The following is a 17,987-nucleotide window of genomic DNA, read 5'->3' as shown; positions in this document are numbered from 1 at the left end:
CTGGTGGTGACCAATCGATTAAGTTTTCAGCTCAAACGGGTTTTCGGTTCTCCAGATCCGTGCTCTTGAAAATTTGAGGTTTGGCTTCGATTATTCTTCACCTTAATGATTGTAAATTATTGATGCTGGTTTTCTTGTCTACACACTAAGGGTGAGTTACGAATTTTGATAATAACTCAGCAGTGGAACATTCGGTAAACAAAATTTGTAGATATTGTTGGAATTTTACTGATTTTGGTAAAATGTTTACCGCAAATCACTAAAAATTTCACCAAAACTATTATTTTTGATTCACCGACAGTTCTGTTGCTGTGACTATTGCCAATAATGTTGCGTGAAATATTTTCGAAACTCTTTCAAAATTAAATTGTCGTCCTGAAAAGGACGGTTGGGTGAGGATATCGTCGATCGCCATTTCATGCTCAGGTTTGTGAATTCAGTGGTAGTTTTGCTGTCGGTGATGGGGACGATTTAGCTTCCAAATCTGTACAGCGTATGGCCCTGCCACTTCAGAGCGTAGCCGACAGAATTCTGGATGACTTCAGCACACCGCGGGTTTCCTCATAGATGAGACCGGAGGTACGATTGACGTCGCCACGGCGAGCCAGACGGCGGATGGCGGGCTTGGTGATGATGCACTGGATGTTGTCACGCTTGGCGCTTTCTTTTCCGAGGCCGGTCTAACTTCGGCAACGATTGTAACAAAACTGATGCTCGGCCGCCGGCTCGGCTGCTTTTATGCGGTACGCGATGGATGAATTCTTCTTGCTCGCTCGCTGTTCACTGTTCGTCTCGCTCGCTCGCAAGAGAAGGTCATAAAAGGGACCGGCAGCCGCGCAAATTCAATCATTCGTTTGTTTCAATCCGTCCAGAGAACACCACTACGACGATGGCTGGAAAGCAGCCCCTCGCAAGCAGCCGGTCACGAAAGTCGCTCGCAAGAGCGCCCCAGCCACCGGAGGAGTCAAGAAGCCGTATCGCTATCGGCCAGGAACGGTCGCTCTGCGTGAGATCCGTCGCTACCAGAATTCTACGGAGCTGCTGATCGACAAGTTGTATTTCCAGCGCCTGGTCCGTGAAATCGCTCAGGACTTCAAGAGCGATTTGCGATTACACAGCTTGGCGTCATGGCCCAGCAGGAAGCGAGCGAGGCCTATCTTTGAGGGTACTAACATGTGCGCGATCCACGCCAAGCGTGTCACCATCATGCCGAAGGCCTTCTAGCTGGCTCGTCGTATCCGTGGCGAACGAGTTTAAATTGAATTAGGACGCAATTTCAAGCAAAACGGCCCTTTTCAGAGCCACAACAATGTATTCCACGTAAAAGAGTTACGGCTTAAGATATTTCACCTATTATTAATTAATTAATTTATTTAATTGCCAATTTAAATTTCGGATGATTAGTTTTTCAACGGCAAACAAAGTTTTAGCTAGGTTCCCGTCGGGCGGCGGTAGCATTTTTGCAGTTTTCTCTGTGCGCTTATTTGGTTTCGATCGACAATTTATTACCAAATCAAATCATCAACAAAGCTGTTGCTGATAAGTTTTAGCTTTCAATTTGACAAGTTTATACTGATCGCTTTGGCATGCATGTGACAAATGACTGACCGAAATATGAATCCATTCACCAGTAATGTCGCTCTTCACGGTGTAAAATTCTCATAACTCTCTTTCAAAATTAAATTGTCGTCCTGATAAGGACGGTTGGTGGTAGTCACAATCCATGGAACTGGGTTTTCATTCCATTCTTAGACAGAAACACACCAAAAGATTACCGAAGACGATTGAATTAAAATGCGGTCGTGCGCGTGCGCGTGAAGTGGAATTTGATTGGCTTTGACTGAACACGAGATAATAGAGAGAAGTAAGAAGAAGACCGAAAGGGGCGTTTCCCTTCGAAAGACGAAAGTGGCTAAGATATCTCTCAATGATGTCTGTGTCAGGAATACACAGGAAAAATGTGCTTTTCTTCGAAAAATAAGACATGCTTCGATATTTCTCAATTTTTCAATAGTTTAGCCATGAGAATCAATAGTTTTCATTGTTGGAGTAGATTCGTAGAAAGATTTCCAATCGATTGGTGCAAGAATCTAGAAAATCTATCCGGGCATTAGTAAGTTATTAACAGTCAAAATCTAACCACTTTTCGTGACGCGAGCGATTTTTCGTTTTTCGAAATTGTACCCCAGTATGTTGCCGTAAGACGTTATCCAACGTCAAAAAAAAGAAGATAACTTTTGCATCTGGCGGTACTGAGGAAAATTTTATCTTGGCTTTGGCAATGACGGCGCATCACAACGGAGATTGGAAAACATGCGAACGCAGTGACGACATCAGGCCTTATCGTTCAAATATATCGTTCCGTCACAGGGGGAGGGAGAGGGTCTTCCATAGTGTTACAGCCCTTATACACAATTTAAATCTTCCATACAAAAGTTGTTACATGGGGAAGGAGGGGGTCTAGAACTGGCACATTTTGGGTTATGTAATATTTGAATCATTCCTTAACAATAGAAAATATATTTATTGCATTCCGCCAGCACGACTCGGAAACATTCTCGATTTGTCGTTTTGTCAATTATTCATAACTAATCAGATATTGTATGATGCTACGAGATGAATAAATGTAAGAATATGGTAAACACATTAGCAAATATTACACAAATAACTCTTTAGGACACATTTGTTGGCACTGAAAAGGGCCGATTGAACTGTGAGAATCGAGTAACGCGGACACATTTTGCCAGCGAACAGGTTGAAATCCTCCTCGCCCGATAAGATTTGCGGTGGCGATGATGATGGGCGCTTGAACAAGCGGCTTGAGCTGATTTTCTTCAGCCATCTCGTAGCCAGCGATTTCACAAACCGGACACTGGATTTGCAGCAGCTTAAGGTGAAGATGAATCGAAGCCAAACCTCAAATTTTCAATACATACGTTTAAGCTGAAAACTTAATCGATTGGTCACTCGCTGGTGGTGACCAATCGATTAAGTTTTCAGCTCAAACGGGTTTTCGGTTCTCCAGATCCGTGCTCTTGAAAATTTGAGGTTTGGCTTCGATTATTCTTCACCTTAATGATTGTAAATTATTGATGCTGGTTTTCTTGTCTACACACTAAGGGTGAGTTACGAATTTTGATAATAACTCAGCAGTGGAACATTCGGTAAACAAAATTTGTAGATATTGTTGGAATTTTACTGATTTTGGTAAAATGTTTACCGCAAATCACTAAAAATTTCACCAAAACTATTATTTTTGATTCACCGACAGTTCTGTTGCTGTGACTATTGCCAATAATGTTGCGTGAAATATTTTCGAAACTCTTTCAAAATTAAATTGTCGTCCTGAAAAGGACGGTTGGGTGAGGATATCGTCGATCGCCATTTCATGCTCAGGTTTGTGAATTCAGTGGTAGTTTTGCTGTCGGTGATGGGGACGATTTAGCTTCCAAATCTGTACAGCGTATGGCCCTGCCACTTCAGAGCGTAGCCGACAGAATTCTGGATGACTTCAGCACACCGCGGGTTTCCTCATAGATGAGACCGGAGGTACGATTGACGTCGCCACGGCGAGCCAGACGGCGGATGGCGGGCTTGGTGATGATGCACTGGATGTTGTCACGCTTGGCGCTTTCTTTTCCGAGGCCGGTCTAACTTCGGCAACGATTGTAACAAAACTGATGCTCGGCCGCCGGCTCGGCTGCTTTTATGCGGTACGCGATGGATGAATTCTTCTTGCTCGCTCGCTGTTCACTGTTCGTCTCGCTCGCTCGCAAGAGAAGGTCATAAAAGGGACCGGCAGCCGCGCAAATTCAATCATTCGTTTGTTTCAATCCGTCCAGAGAACACCACTACGACGATGGCTGGAAAGCAGCCCCTCGCAAGCAGCCGGTCACGAAAGTCGCTCGCAAGAGCGCCCCAGCCACCGGAGGAGTCAAGAAGCCGTATCGCTATCGGCCAGGAACGGTCGCTCTGCGTGAGATCCGTCGCTACCAGAATTCTACGGAGCTGCTGATCGACAAGTTGTATTTCCAGCGCCTGGTCCGTGAAATCGCTCAGGACTTCAAGAGCGATTTGCGATTACACAGCTTGGCGTCATGGCCCAGCAGGAAGCGAGCGAGGCCTATCTTTGAGGGTACTAACATGTGCGCGATCCACGCCAAGCGTGTCACCATCATGCCGAAGGCCTTCTAGCTGGCTCGTCGTATCCGTGGCGAACGAGTTTAAATTGAATTAGGACGCAATTTCAAGCAAAACGGCCCTTTTCAGAGCCACAACAATGTATTCCACGTAAAAGAGTTACGGCTTAAGATATTTCACCTATTATTAATTAATTAATTTATTTAATTGCCAATTTAAATTTCGGATGATTAGTTTTTCAACGGCAAACAAAGTTTTAGCTAGGTTCCCGTCGGGCGGCGGTAGCATTTTTGCAGTTTTCTCTGTGCGCTTATTTGGTTTCGATCGACAATTTATTACCAAATCAAATCATCAACAAAGCTGTTGCTGATAAGTTTTAGCTTTCAATTTGACAAGTTTATACTGATCGCTTTGGCATGCATGTGACAAATGACTGACCGAAATATGAATCCATTCACCAGTAATGTCGCTCTTCACGGTGTAAAATTCTCATAACTCTCTTTCAAAATTAAATTGTCGTCCTGATAAGGACGGTTGGTGGTAGTCACAATCCATGGAACTGGGTTTTCATTCCATTCTTAGACAGAAACACACCAAAAGATTACCGAAGACGATTGAATTAAAATGCGGTCGTGCGCGTGCGCGTGAAGTGGAATTTGATTGGCTTTGACTGAACACGAGATAATAGAGAGAAGTAAGAAGAAGACCGAAAGGGGCGTTTCCCTTCGAAAGACGAAAGTGGCTAAGATATCTCTCAATGATGTCTGTGTCAGGAATACACAGGAAAAATGTGCTTTTCTTCGAAAAATAAGACATGCTTCGATATTTCTCAATTTTTCAATAGTTTAGCCATGAGAATCAATAGTTTTCATTGTTGGAGTAGATTCGTAGAAAGATTTCCAATCGATTGGTGCAAGAATCTAGAAAATCTATCCGGGCATTAGTAAGTTATTAACAGTCAAAATCTAACCACTTTTCGTGACGCGAGCGATTTTTTCGTTTTTCGAAATTGTACCCCAGTATGTTGCCGTAAGACGTTATCCAACGTCAAAAAGAAGATAACTTTTGCATCTGGCGGTACTGAGGAAAATTTTATCTTGGCTTTGGCAATGACGGCGCATCACAACGGAGATTGGAAAACATGCGAACGCAGTGACGACATCAGGCCTTATCGTTCAAATATATCGTTCCGTCACAGGGGGAGGGAGAGGGTCTTCCATAGTGTTACAGCCCTTATACACAATTTAAATCTTCCATACAAAAGTTGTTACATGGGGAAGGAGGGGGTCTAGAACTGGCACATTTTGGGTTATGTAATATTTGAATCATTCCTTAACAATAGAAAATATATTTATTGCATTCCGCCAGCACGACTCGGAAACATTCTCGATTTGTCGTTTTGTCAATTATTCATAACTAATCAGATATTGTATGATGCTACGAGATGAATAAATGTAAGAATATGGTAAACACATTAGCAAATATTACACAAATAACTCTTTAGGACACATTTGTTGGCACTGAAAAGGGCCGATTGAACTGTGAGAATCGAGTAACGCGGACACATTTTGCCAGCGAACAGGTTGAAATCCTCCTCGCCCGATAAGATTTGCGGTGGCGATGATGATGGGCGCTTGAACAAGCGGCTTGAGCTGATTTTCTTCAGCCATCTCGTAGCCAGCGATTTCACAAACCGGACACTGGATTTGCAGCAGCTTAAGGTGAAGATGAATCGAAGCCAAACCTCAAATTTTCAATACATACGTTTAAGCTGAAAACTTAATCGATTGGTCACTCGCTGGTGGTGACCAATCGATTAAGTTTTCAGCTCAAACGGGTTTTCGGTTCTCCAGATCCGTGCTCTTGAAAATTTGAGGTTTGGCTTCGATTATTCTTCACCTTAATGATTGTAAATTATTGATGCTGGTTTTCTTGTCTACACACTAAGGGTGAGTTACGAATTTTGATAATAACTCAGCAGTGGAACATTCGGTAAACAAAATTTGTAGATATTGTTGGAATTTTACTGATTTTGGTAAAATGTTTACCGCAAATCACTAAAAATTTCACCAAAACTATTATTTTTGATTCACCGACAGTTCTGTTGCTGTGACTATTGCCAATAATGTTGCGTGAAATATTTTCGAAACTCTTTCAAAATTAAATTGTCGTCCTGAAAAGGACGGTTGGGTGAGGATATCGTCGATCGCCATTTCATGCTCAGGTTTGTGAATTCAGTGGTAGTTTTGCTGTCGGTGATGGGGACGATTTAGCTTCCAAATCTGTACAGCGTATGGCCCTGCCACTTCAGAGCGTAGCCGACAGAATTCTGGATGACTTCAGCACACCGCGGGTTTCCTCATAGATGAGACCGGAGGTACGATTGACGTCGCCACGGCGAGCCAGACGGCGGATGGCGGGCTTGGTGATGATGCACTGGATGTTGTCACGCTTGGCGCTTTCTTTTCCGAGGCCGGTCTAACTTCGGCAACGATTGTAACAAAACTGATGCTCGGCCGCCGGCTCGGCTGCTTTTATGCGGTACGCGATGGATGAATTCTTCTTGCTCGCTCGCTGTTCACTGTTCGTCTCGCTCGCTCGCAAGAGAAGGTCATAAAAGGGACCGGCAGCCGCGCAAATTCAATCATTCGTTTGTTTCAATCCGTCCAGAGAACACCACTACGACGATGGCTGGAAAGCAGCCCCTCGCAAGCAGCCGGTCACGAAAGTCGCTCGCAAGAGCGCCCCAGCCACCGGAGGAGTCAAGAAGCCGTATCGCTATCGGCCAGGAACGGTCGCTCTGCGTGAGATCCGTCGCTACCAGAATTCTACGGAGCTGCTGATCGACAAGTTGTATTTCCAGCGCCTGGTCCGTGAAATCGCTCAGGACTTCAAGAGCGATTTGCGATTACACAGCTTGGCGTCATGGCCCAGCAGGAAGCGAGCGAGGCCTATCTTTGAGGGTACTAACATGTGCGCGATCCACGCCAAGCGTGTCACCATCATGCCGAAGGCCTTCTAGCTGGCTCGTCGTATCCGTGGCGAACGAGTTTAAATTGAATTAGGACGCAATTTCAAGCAAAACGGCCCTTTTCAGAGCCACAACAATGTATTCCACGTAAAAGAGTTACGGCTTAAGATATTTCACCTATTATTAATTAATTAATTTATTTAATTGCCAATTTAAATTTCGGATGATTAGTTTTTCAACGGCAAACAAAGTTTTAGCTAGGTTCCCGTCGGGCGGCGGTAGCATTTTTGCAGTTTTCTCTGTGCGCTTATTTGGTTTCGATCGACAATTTATTACCAAATCAAATCATCAACAAAGCTGTTGCTGATAAGTTTTAGCTTTCAATTTGACAAGTTTATACTGATCGCTTTGGCATGCATGTGACAAATGACTGACCGAAATATGAATCCATTCACCAGTAATGTCGCTCTTCACGGTGTAAAATTCTCATAACTCTCTTTCAAAATTAAATTGTCGTCCTGATAAGGACGGTTGGTGGTAGTCACAATCCATGGAACTGGGTTTTCATTCCATTCTTAGACAGAAACACACCAAAAGATTACCGAAGACGATTGAATTAAAATGCGGTCGTGCGCGTGCGCGTGAAGTGGAATTTGATTGGCTTTGACTGAACACGAGATAATAGAGAGAAGTAAGAAGAAGACCGAAAGGGGCGTTTCCCTTCGAAAGACGAAAGTGGCTAAGATATCTCTCAATGATGTCTGTGTCAGGAATACACAGGAAAAATGTGCTTTTCTTCGAAAAATAAGACATGCTTCGATATTTCTCAATTTTTCAATAGTTTAGCCATGAGAATCAATAGTTTTCATTGTTGGAGTAGATTCGTAGAAAGATTTCCAATCGATTGGTGCAAGAATCTAGAAAATCTATCCGGGCATTAGTAAGTTATTAACAGTCAAAATCTAACCACTTTTCGTGACGCGAGCGATTTTGACGTTTGGATAACGTCTTACGGCAACATACTGGGGTACAATTTCGAAAAACGAAAAATCGCTCGCGTCACGAAAAGTGGTTAGATTTTGACTGTTAATAACTTACTAATGCCCGGATAGATTTTCTAGATTCTTGCACCAATCGATTGGAAATCTTTCTACGAATCTACTCCAACAATGAAAACTATTGATTCTCATGGCTAAACTATTGAAAAATTGAGAAATATCGAAGCATGTCTTATTTTTCGAAGAAAAGCACATTTTTCCTGTGTATTCCTGACACAGACATCATTGAGAGATATCTTAGCCACTTTCGTCTTTCGAAGGGAAACGCCCCTTTCGGTCTTCTTCTTACTTCTCTCTATTATCTCGTGTTCAGTCAAAGCCAATCAAATTCCACTTCACGCGCACGCGCACGACCGCATTTTAATTCAATCGTCTTCGGTAATCTTTTGGTGTGTTTCTGTCTAAGAATGGAATGAAAACCCAGTTCCATGGATTGTGACTACCACCAACCGTCCTTATCAGGACGACAATTTAATTTTGAAAGAGAGTTATGAGAATTTTACACCGTGAAGAGCGACATTACTGGTGAATGGATTCATATTTCGGTCAGTCATTTGTCACATGCATGCCAAAGCGATCAGTATAAACTTGTCAAATTGAAAGCTAAAACTTATCAGCAACAGCTTTGTTGATGATTTGATTTGGTAATAAATTGTCGATCGAAACCAAATAAGCGCACAGAGAAAACTGCAAAAATGCTACCGCCGCCCGACGGGAACCTAGCTAAAACTTTGTTTGCCGTTGAAAAACTAATCATCCGAAATTTAAATTGGCAATTAAATAAATTAATTAATTAATAATAGGTGAAATATCTTAAGCCGTAACTCTTTTACGTGGAATACATTGTTGTGGCTCTGAAAAGGGCCGTTTTGCTTGAAATTGCGTCCTAATTCAATTTAAACTCGTTCGCCACGGATACGACGAGCCAGCTAGAAGGCCTTCGGCATGATGGTGACACGCTTGGCGTGGATCGCGCACATGTTAGTACCCTCAAAGATAGGCCTCGCTCGCTTCCTGCTGGGCCATGACGCCAAGCTGTGTAATCGCAAATCGCTCTTGAAGTCCTGAGCGATTTCACGGACCAGGCGCTGGAAATACAACTTGTCGATCAGCAGCTCCGTAGAATTCTGGTAGCGACGGATCTCACGCAGAGCGACCGTTCCTGGCCGATAGCGATACGGCTTCTTGACTCCTCCGGTGGCTGGGGCGCTCTTGCGAGCGACTTTCGTGACCGGCTGCTTGCGAGGGGCTGCTTTCCAGCCATCGTCGTAGTGGTGTTCTCTGGACGGATTGAAACAAACGAATGATTGAATTTGCGCGGCTGCCGGTCCCTTTTATGACCTTCTCTTGCGAGCGAGCGAGACGAACAGTGAACAGCGAGCGAGCAAGAAGAATTCATCCATCGCGTACCGCATAAAAGCAGCCGAGCCGGCGGCCGAGCATCAGTTTTGTTACAATCGTTGCCGAAGTTAGACCGGCCTCGGAAAAGAAAGCGCCAAGCGTGACAACATCCAGTGCATCATCACCAAGCCCGCCATCCGCCGTCTGGCTCGCCGTGGCGACGTCAATCGTACCTCCGGTCTCATCTATGAGGAAACCCGCGGTGTGCTGAAGTCATCCAGAATTCTGTCGGCTACGCTCTGAAGTGGCAGGGCCATACGCTGTACAGATTTGGAAGCTAAATCGTCCCCATCACCGACAGCAAAACTACCACTGAATTCACAAACCCTGAGCATGAAATGGCGATCGACGATATCCTCACCCAACCGTCCTTTTCAGGACGACAATTTAATTTTGAAAGAGTTTCGAAAATATTTCACGCAACATTATTGGCAATAGTCACAGCAACAGAACTGTCGGTGAATCAAAAATAATAGTTTTGGTGAAATTTTTAGTGATTTGCGGTAAACATTTTACCAAAATCAGTAAAATTCCAACAATATCTACAAATTTTGTTTACCGAATGTTCCACTGCTGAGTTATTATCAAAATTCGTAACTCACCCTTAGTGTGTAGACAAGAAAACCAGCATCAATAATTTACAATCATTAAGGTGAAGAATAATCGAAGCCAAACCTCAAATTTTCAAGAGCACGGATCTGGAGAACCGAAAACCCGTTTGAGCTGAAAACTTAATCGATTGGTCACCACCAGCGAGTGACCAATCGATTAAGTTTTCAGCTTAAACGTATGTATTGAAAATTTGAGGTTTGGCTTCGATTCATCTTCACCTTAAGCTGCTGCAAATCCAGTGTCCGGTTGGTGAAATCGCTGGCTACGAGATGGCTGAAGAAAATCAGCTCAAGCCGCTTGTTCAAGCGCCCATCATCATCCGCCACCGCAAATCTTATCGGGGAATTCATTTTAAGCGCGTTCTCCACGGATACAACGAGTCAGCTGGATGTCCTCAAACAAACCGATCAGTAAGGCCACTCCTGCTTCCTGCAGGACAATGACGGCCGAGCTCTGGAATCGCAGATTTGCCTCAACATTTCCCCGAATACCACGACGAAGCAGAAGAAGTTCTTCGTGGTGCGGAACTTCGCTTCGGAACCCATAAAGCAACCAATCTTAGTGGATCATACGTGGACCTAACGTTCAACCGGAATATTTGTTTGTTAAGCAAGAGTTACCGTTCATGCTTCTTCTTCCTTCGACTGATTCTATCGGATTGAAGTTTTAACCGAACCAACCAAATAATAACACACAATGTCCATAATAGGTCAGAATTGACATGTAACAAATAGTATGAAAATTGATTGGATTTTCAGTAGAACAAAACATCTTTCACACGTTCGTGACGGTCTCAAGCCAGGAAATAGAAGAAGCTAGCGTTATCCAACGTCGACTTGGCGGTGGAGGATTTCAACCTGTTCGCTGGCAAAATGTGTCCGCGTTACTCGATTCTCACAGTTCAATCGGCCCTTTTCAGTGCCAACAAATGTGTCCTAAAGAGTTATTTGTGTAATATTTGCTAATGTGTTTACCATATTCTTACATTTATTCATCTCGTAGCATCATACAATATCTGATTAGTTATGAATAATTGACAAAAACGACAAATCGAGAATGTTTCCGAGTCGTGCTGGCGGAATGCAATAAATATATTTTCTATTGTTAAGGAATGATTCAAATATTACATAACCCAAAATGTGCCAGTTCTAGACCCCCTCCTTCCCCATGTAACAACTTTTGTATGGAAGATTTAAATTGTGTATAAGGGCTGTAACACTATGGAAAGACCCTCTCCCTCCCCCTGTGACGGAACGATATATTTGAACGATAAGGCCTGATGTCGTCACTGCGTTCGCATGTTTTCCAATCTCCGTTTGTGATGCGCCGTCATTGCCAAAGCCAAGATAAAATTTTCCTCAGTACCGCCAGATGCAAAAGTTATCTTCTTTTTGACGTTGGATAACGTCTTACGGCAAACATACTGGGGTACAATTTCGAAAAACGAAAAATCGCTCGCGTCACGAAAAGTGGTTAGATTTTGACTGTTAATAACTTACTAATGCCCGGATAGATTTTCTAGATTCTTGCACCAATCGATTGGAAATCTTTCTACGAATCTACTCCAACAATGAAAACTATTGATTCTCATGGCTAAACTATTGAAAAATTGAGAAATATCGAAGCATGTCTTATTTTTCGAAGAAAAGCACATTTTTCCTGTGTATTCCTGACACAGACATCATTGAGAGATATCTTAGCCACTTTCGTCTTTCGAAGGGAAACGCCCCTTTCGGTCTTCTTCTTACTTCTCTCTATTATCTCGTGTTCAGTCAAAGCCAATCAAATTCCACTTCACGCGCACGCGCACGACCGCATTTTAATTCAATCGTCTTCGGTAATCTTTTGGTGTGTTTCTGTCTAAGAATGGAATGAAAACCCAGTTCCATGGATTGTGACTACCACCAACCGTCCTTATCAGGACGACAATTTAATTTTGAAAGAGAGTTATGAGAATTTTACACCGTGAAGAGCGACATTACTGGTGAATGGATTCATATTTCGGTCAGTCATTTGTCACATGCATGCCAAAGCGATCAGTATAAACTTGTCAAATTGAAAGCTAAAACTTATCAGCAACAGCTTTGTTGATGATTTGATTTGGTAATAAATTGTCGATCGAAACCAAATAAGCGCACAGAGAAAACTGCAAAAATGCTACCGCCGCCCGACGGGAACCTAGCTAAAACTTTGTTTGCCGTTGAAAAACTAATCATCCGAAATTTAAATTGGCAATTAAATAAATTAATTAATTAATAATAGGTGAAATATCTTAAGCCGTAACTCTTTTACGTGGAATACATTGTTGTGGCTTCTGAAAAGGGCCGTTTTGCTTGAAATTGCGTCCTAATTCAATTTAAACTCGTTCGCCACGGATACGACGAGCCAGCTAGAAGGCCTTCGGCATGATGGTGACACGCTTGGCGTGGATCGCGCACATGTTAGTACCCTCAAAGATAGGCCTCGCTCGCTTCCTGCTGGGCCATGACGCCAAGCTGTGTAATCGCAAATCGCTCTTGAAGTCCTGAGCGATTTCACGGACCAGGGCGCTGGAAATACAACTTGTCGATCAGCAGCTCCGTAGAATTCTGGTAGCGACGGATCTCACGCAGAGCGACCGTTCCTGGCCGATAGCGATACGGCTTCTTGACTCCTCCGGTGGCTGGGGCGCTCTTGCGAGCGACTTTCGTGACCGGCTGCTTGCGAGGGGCTGCTTTCCAGCCATCGTCGTAGTGGTGTTCTCTGGACGGATTGAAACAAACGAATGATTGAATTTGCGCGGCTGCCGGTCCCTTTTATGACCTTCTCTTGCGAGCGAGCGAGACGAACAGTGAACAGCGAGCGAGCAAGAAGAATTCATCCATCGCGTACCGCATAAAAGCAGCCGAGCCGGCGGCCGAGCATCAGTTTTGTTACAATCGTTGCCGAAGTTAGACCGGCCTCGGAAAAGAAAGCGCCAAGCGTGACAACATCCAGTGCATCATCACCAAGCCCGCCATCCGCCGTCTGGCTCGCCGTGGCGACGTCAATCGTACCTCCGGTCTCATCTATGAGGAAACCCGCGGTGTGCTGAAGTCATCCAGAATTCTGTCGGCTACGCTCTGAAGTGGCAGGGCCATACGCTGTACAGATTTGGAAGCTAAATCGTCCCCATCACCGACAGCAAAACTACCACTGAATTCACAAACCTGAGCATGAAATGGCGATCGACGATATCCTCACCCAACCGTCCTTTTCAGGACGACAATTTAATTTGAAAAGAGTTTCGAAATATTTCACGCAACATTATTGGCAATAGTCACAGCAACAGAACTGTCGGTGAATCAAAAATAATAGTTTTGGTGAAATTTTTAGTGATTTGCGGTAAACATTTTACCAAAATCAGTAAAATTCCAACAATATCTACAAATTTTGTTTACCGAATGTTCCACTGCTGAGTTATTATCAAAATTCGTAACTCACCCTTAGTGTGTAGACAAGAAAACCAGCATCAATAATTTACAATCATTAAGGTGAAGAATAATCGAAGCCAAACCTCAAATTTTCAAGAGCACGGATCTGGAGAACCGAAAACCCGTTTGAGCTGAAAACTTAATCGATTGGTCACCACCAGCGAGTGACCAATCGATTAAGTTTTCAGCTTAAACGTATGTATTGAAAATTTGAGGTTTGGCTTCGATTCATCTTCACCTTAAGCTGCTGCAAATCCAGTGTCCGGTTTGTGAAATCGCTGGCTACGAGATGGCTGAAGAAAATCAGCTCAAGCCGCTTGTTCAAGCGCCCATCATCATCGGCCACCGCAAATCTTATCGGGCGAGGAGGATTTCAACCTGTTCGCTGGCAAAATGTGTCCGCGTTACTCGATTCTCACAGTTCAATCGGCCCTTTTCAGTGCCAACAAATGTGTTCCTAAAGAGTTATTTGTGTAATATTTGCTAATGTGTTTACCATATTCTTACATTTATTCATCTCGTAGCATCATACAATATCTGATTAGTTATGAATAATTGACAAAACGACAAATCGAGAATGTTTCCGAGTCGTGCTGGCGGAATGCAATAAATATATTTTCTATTGTTAAGGAATGATTCAAATATTACATAACCCAAAATGTGCCAGTTCTAGACCCCCTCCTTCCCCATGTAACAACTTTTTGTATGGAAGATTTAAATTGTGTATAAGGGCTGTAACACTATGGAAGACCCTCTCCCTCCCCCTGTGACGGAACGATATATTTGAACGATAAGGCCTGATGTCGTCACTGCGTTCGCATGTTTTCCAATCTCCGTTGTGATGCGCCGTCATTGCCAAAGCCAAGATAAAATTTTCCTCAGTACCGCCAGATGCAAAAGTTATCTTCTTTTTTTTTGACGTTGGATAACGTCTTACGGCAACATACTGGGGGTACAATTTCGAAAAACGAAAAATCGCTCGCGTCACGAAAAGTGGTTAGATTTTGACTGTTTAATAACTTACTAATGCCCGGATAGATTTTCTAGATTCTTGCACCAATCGATTGGAAATCTTTCTACGAATCTACTCCAACAATGAAAACTATTGATTCTCATGGCTAAACTATTGAAAAATTGAGAAATATCGAAGCATGTCTTATTTTTTCGAAGAAAAGCACATTTTTCCTGTGTATTCCTGACACAGACATCATTGAGAGATATCTTAGCCACTTTCGTCTTTCGAAGGGAAACGCCCCTTTCGGTCTTCTTCTTACTTCTCTCTATTATCTCGTGTTCAGTCAAAGCCAATCAAATTCCACTTCACGCGCACGCGCACGACCGCATTTTAATTCAATCGTCTTCGGTAATCTTTTGGTGTGTTTCTGTCTAAGAATGGAATGAAAACCCAGTTCCATGGATTGTGACTACCACCAACCGTCCTTATCAGGACGACAATTTAATTTTGAAAGAGAGTTATGAGAATTTTACACCGTGAAGAGCGACATTACTGGTGAATGGATTCATATTTCGGTCAGTCATTTGTCACATGCATGCCAAAGCGATCAGTATAAACTTGTCGAAATTGAAAGCTAAAAACTTATCAGCAACAGCTTTGTTGATGATTTGATTTGGTAATAAATTGTCGATCGAAACCAAATAAGCGCACAGAGAAACTGCAAAAATGCTACCGCCGCCCGACGGGAACCTAGCTAAAACTTTGTTTGCCGTTGAAAAACTAATCATCCGAAATTTAAATTGGCAATTAAATAAATTAATTAATTAATAATAGGTGAAATATCTTAAGCCGTAACTCTTTTACGTGAATACATTGTTGTGGCTCTGAAAAGGGCCGTTTTGCTTGAAATTGCGTCCTAATTCAATTTAAAACTCGTTCGCCACGGATACGACGAGCCAGCTAGAAGGCCTTCGGCATGATGGTGACACGCTTGGCGTGGATCGCGCACATGTTAGTACCCTCAAAGATAGGCCTCGCTCGCTTCCTGCTGGGCCATGACGCCAAGCTGTGTAATCGCAAATCGCTCTTGAAGTCCTGAGCGATTTCACGGACCAGGCGCTGGAAATACAACTTGTCGATCAGCAGCTCCGTAGAATTCTGGTAGCGACGGATCTCACGCAGAGCGACCGTTCCTGGCCGATAGCGATACGGCTTCTTGACTCCTCCGGTGGCTGGGGCGCTCTTGCGAGCGACTTTTCGTGACCGGCTGCTTGCGAGGGGCTGCTTTCCAGCCATCGTCGTAGTGGTGTTCTCTGGACGGATTGAAACAAACGAATGATTGAATTTGCGCGGCTGCCGGTCCCTTTTATGACCTTCTCTTGCGAGCGAGCGAGACGAACAGTGAACAGCGAGCGAGCAAGAAGAATTCATCCATCGCTACCGCATAAAAGCAGCCGAGCCGGCGGCCGAGCATCAGTTTTGTTACAATCGTTGCCGAAGTTAGACCGGCCTCGGAAAAGAAAGCGCCAAGCGTGACAACATCCAGTGCATCATCACCAAGCCCGCCATCCGCCGTCTGGCTCGCCGTGCGACGTCAATCGTACCTCCGGTCTCATCTATGAGGAAACCCGCGGTGTGCTGAAGTCATCCAGAATTCTGTCGGCTACGCTCTGAAGTGGCAGGGCATACGCTGTACAGATTTGGAAGCTAAATCGTCCCCATCACCGACAGCAAAACTACCACTGAATTCACAAACCTGAGCATGAAAATGCGATCGACGATATCCTCACCCAACCGTCCTTTTCAGGACGACAATTTAATTTTGAAAGAGTTTCGAAATATTTCACGCAACATTATGGCAATAGTCACAGCAACAGAACTGTCGGTGAATCAAAAATAATAGTTTTGGTGAAATTTTAGTGATTTGCGGTAAACATTTTACCAAAATCAGTAAAATTCCAACAATATCTACAAATTTTGTTTTACCGAAGTTCCACTGCTGAGTTATTATCAAATTCGTAACTCACCCTTAGTGTGTAGACAAGAAAACCAGCATCAATAATTTACATCATTAAGGTGAAGAATAATTCGAAGCCAAACCTCAAATTTTCAAGAGCACGGATCTGGAGAACCGAAAAACCCGTTTGAGCTGAAAACTTAATCGATTGGTCACCACCAGCGAGTGACCAATCGATTAAGTTTTCAGCTTAAACGTATGTATTGAAATTTGAGGTTTGGCTTCGATTCATCTTCACCTTAAGCTGCTGCAAATCCAGTGTCCGGTTTGTGAAATCGCTGGCTACGAGAATGGCTGAAGAAAATCAGCTCAAGCCGCTTGTTCAAGCGCCCATCATCATCGCCACCGCAAATCTTATCGGGCGAGGAGGATTTCAACCTGTTCGCTGGCAAAATGTGTCCGCGTTACTCGATTCTCACAGTTCATATCGGCCCTTTTCAGTGCCAACAAATGTGTCCTAAAGAGTTATTTGTGTAATATTTGCTATGTGTTTACCATATTCTTACATTTATTCATCTCGTAGCATCATACAATATCTGATTAGTTATGAATAATTGACAAAACGACAAATCGAGAATGTTTCCGAGTCGTGCTGGCGGAATGCAATAAATATATTTTCTATTGTTAAGGAATGATTCAAATATTACATAACCCAAAATGTGCCAGTTCTAGACCCTCCTTCCCCATGTAACAACTTTTGTATGGAAGATTTAAATTGTGTATAAGGGCTGTAACACTATGGAAGACCTCCTCCCTCCCCTGTGACGGAAAGATATATTTGAACGATAAGGCCTGATGTCGTCACTGCGTTCGCATGTTTTCCAATCTCCGTTGTGATGCGCCGTCATTGCCAAAGCCAAGATAAAATTTTCCTCAGTACCGCCAGATGCAAAAGTTCTTCTTTTTTTGACGTTGGATAACGTCTTACGGCAACATACTGGGGTACAATTTCGAAAAACGAAAAATCGCTCGCGTCACGAAAGTGGTTAGATTTTGACTGGTTAATAACTTACTAATGCCCGGATAGATTTTCTAGATTCTTGCACCAATCGATTGGAAATCTTTCTACGAATCTACTCCAACAATGAAAACTATTGATTCTCATGGCTAAACTATTGAAAAATTGAGAAATATCGAAGCATGTCTTATTTTTCGAAGAAAGCACATTTTTCCTGTGTATCCTGACACAGACATCATTGAGAATATCTTAGCCACTTTCGTCTTTCGAAGGGAAACGCCCCTTTGGGTCTTCTTCTTACTTCTCTCTATTATCTCGTGTTCAGTCAAAGCCAATCAAATTCCACTTCACGCGCACGCGCACGACCGCATTTTAATTCAATCGTCTTCGGTAATCTTTTGGTGTGTTTCTGTCTAAGAATGG

The sequence above is a fragment of the Aedes aegypti genome, chromosome 3 (genome assembly GCF_002204515.2).
Source record: "Aedes aegypti strain LVP_AGWG chromosome 3, AaegL5.0 Primary Assembly, whole genome shotgun sequence".
NCBI classification, from domain to species: domain Eukaryota; kingdom Metazoa; phylum Arthropoda; class Insecta; order Diptera; family Culicidae; genus Aedes; species Aedes aegypti.
The sequence above is the reverse complement of the archived record's forward strand: the minus strand, read 5'-3'. Positions refer to the sequence as shown.